Here is a 2,703-nt window from a genome sequence, read left to right as displayed (position 1 = left end):
ATGGTTGAAGCAAATCACCCAGGAAAGCTTTTCATTGGTGGCCTCAATACAGAAACAAATGAAAAAGCCTTTGAAGCAGTATTTGGCAAATATGGACAAATAGTGGAAGTTCTATTGATGAAAGATCGTGAAACCAACAAATAAGAGGATTTGCTTTTGTCACCTTTGAGAGCCCAACAGATGCTAAGGATGCAGCCAGAGACATGAATGGAAAGTCCTTAGATGGAAAACCCATCAAGGTAGAACAAACAACTAAACCATCATTTGGAAATGGTAGACATGGACTACTTCAACCCTCAAGAAGTAGAGGCCCTCCAAGAGGTCTCACAGGCAGAAGAGGAGGAAGTGGAGGAACCAGGGGACTTCCCTCATGTGGAGGACACATGGATGATGGGGGCTATTCCATGAATTTTAACATGAGTTCTTCCGGGGGACCACTTCCAGTAAAAAGAGGACCACCAACCACCACAGAGTGGCGGTCCTCCTCCTAAAAGATCTGCCCCTTCAGGACCAGTTCACAGCAGCAGTGGAATGGGAGGAAGAGTTCCTGTGTCATGTGGAAAAGATAGTTGTGGAGGCCCACCTCGAAGGGAACCCCTGCCCTCTCATAGAGATGTTTATTTGTCCCCAAGAGATGATGGATATTCTACTAAAGATAGCTATTCAAGCAGAGATTACCCAAATTCTTATCAAAAAAGAGATTATGCACCATCACCAAGAGAGTATACTTACCATGACATGGTCATTCCAGTTCACATAATGACTACCCATCAAGAGGCTATAGGATAGAGATGGCTATGGTCATGATTGTGACTATTCAGATCACCCAAGTGGAGGTTCCTAGAGAGATTCATTTGACAGTAATGGTAACTCACATAGTGCTCCACCTATATGAGGGCCCCCACCATCTAATGGTGGAAGCAGTCGCGATGATTACAGCAGCTCACGTGACAGATACGATGGAAGTCAAGACAGCTACTCAAGCAGCCAAAGGGATCTCTCTATTCAAGTGGTCATGATCAGGTTGGCAGACAAGAAAGAGGGCTTCCCCCTCCTGCCCATGATTCCTAGAGCAGTTCAAGCCACAGAGCACCAAGAGGTGGTGGCTGCAGAGGAAGCTGATCTGCTAGAGGGGGAGGCAGAAGCAGATATTAAAAACAAACAAAACTTTGGACCAAAATCCCCGTTCAAAGAAACAAACAAAAAAGTGGAACCTTTCCTGTCATGACTACTAAAAGGAAAAATTACATTACCGTTTTAAAATTTCCTGTTAAGTTCCCCTTCCATAATTTTTATGTTCTTGTGAGGGAAAGAAAGTCAAATCTGTTTAATATTATTTGACCTTATGACATCGCTTTCGAGAAGCAAATGTTAAATGTGTTAAGACTTGACTTGTGTACTCGTGTTGTAACTCTTCAAGTTAAAAGAAGTGTCATTAAAGGCCACTTTCTATATCTGATTTTTCCTGGTAAATGAGGCAAAGCAATTCTAAGACCTTCCACAAACATCTAGCCATCTAAAATGGAGAGGTGGGTCAAAAAAATTAAAATAAAATAAAGTAAAATAAAATGAAATGAAATAATAAAATAAAATAAAATAAAATAAGAGAGGTGAGCCCTCTGCCTATACAAGCAAGCTAGCTACTTGAGGGTGGTCGGGGTATGCTACGCTTAGGATTTCAGAGTGTCTTCAAACTGAAATCTCTATGTTCTCAGTAATGAAAAACCTGAGATCAGATGCTTATATAAGGAAAGTGCTTTTCACCCAGTAAATCCAAAAAAAGCAAATGGATAATGCTGGCCATATTTTGGGAATCTGCAAGAGCCTTCCCTTCCTGCTCCCCCAATAAGACCATTTAAGTGTGTGTTAAGCAACTGCAGAAAACTAAATAAAAAGTTTGGCCAAAACCAAAATAAATTTAAAAAATTAAAAGATTATGGGAACATTTTATAAAGAAAAGAAAATCCCATTCATTTCCTCCCTACTGTGAGCTCAAGTTTTCAGGAAACTGAAAAGATCTCTTTCTTCAGAAATGTGAGCCATACTTGGAAATCCCAGCAGGGATCCTGATGATTATCCAGTTCTGAGTCCTAGTTCCTCATGAGGCCCCATTTTCAGTGCCTGAGTTCTTTTGAAACACCCACCTGCCGGATCCATTGGTATTTCACTTTTGGCTCCAGAGAGCTTTCATCTGTTTCTACACCTGAAAGGGTCCGTGGCCAACATAGCTGATTTAGCAGAGGCATCCACTGTGAAGGCCCGGCTCACTCACTTGGCTCCCCAAACAGCCACCCTGGCACCTCATCCTGCCCTGGAAGCCCTCTGAGCCTCTGTGTCTCAAACAGTGACATCCAGCATCTTCCTCCTCAAGACCTCCAGCCTTCAGTCTTCCCTGCCTACATTTGCTTTTCTCCTATTTTGGACCCCTCAGGCAGCTCAAATACCAGCCCTTCATGAGGACCACACTCCCCATAACACTTCAGTCACCCACCCACCAATTCCCAGCCTCTGATTTCTTCTCCTCTATCCCCACCAGAGAAAGCTGCTGGAGAATCAACCAACCCAGTTAGGCTCACAAAGCCCTCTGTGCTACAGCACACCTCTGTAGCCCTCCTGTGTGGTCGATTCTGCTATGGTCTCTAGTGTCCTTCACCTCTTTTTCCTTGACTTTATAGTTAGTAATCAGCACCCCCCCCCCATTTC

The 2,703-nt window shown here is 43.3% G+C and overlaps 1 pseudogene; it reads left to right on the top strand.

The window, feature by feature from the left end:
* On the top strand, positions 1-1,155 carry LOC129509814 (RNA-binding motif protein, X chromosome-like; annotated as a pseudogene).
* The last annotated feature ends 1,548 nt before the right edge of the window (positions 1,156-2,703 follow it).

Source organism: Nyctereutes procyonoides, unplaced genomic scaffold (genome assembly GCF_905146905.1).
Source record: "Nyctereutes procyonoides isolate TBG_1078 unplaced genomic scaffold, NYPRO_anot_genome, whole genome shotgun sequence".
Classification (NCBI taxonomy): domain Eukaryota; kingdom Metazoa; phylum Chordata; class Mammalia; order Carnivora; family Canidae; genus Nyctereutes; species Nyctereutes procyonoides.
Note: the sequence above shows the minus strand (reverse complement) of the source record. Positions and strands in the feature narration are given on the sequence as shown.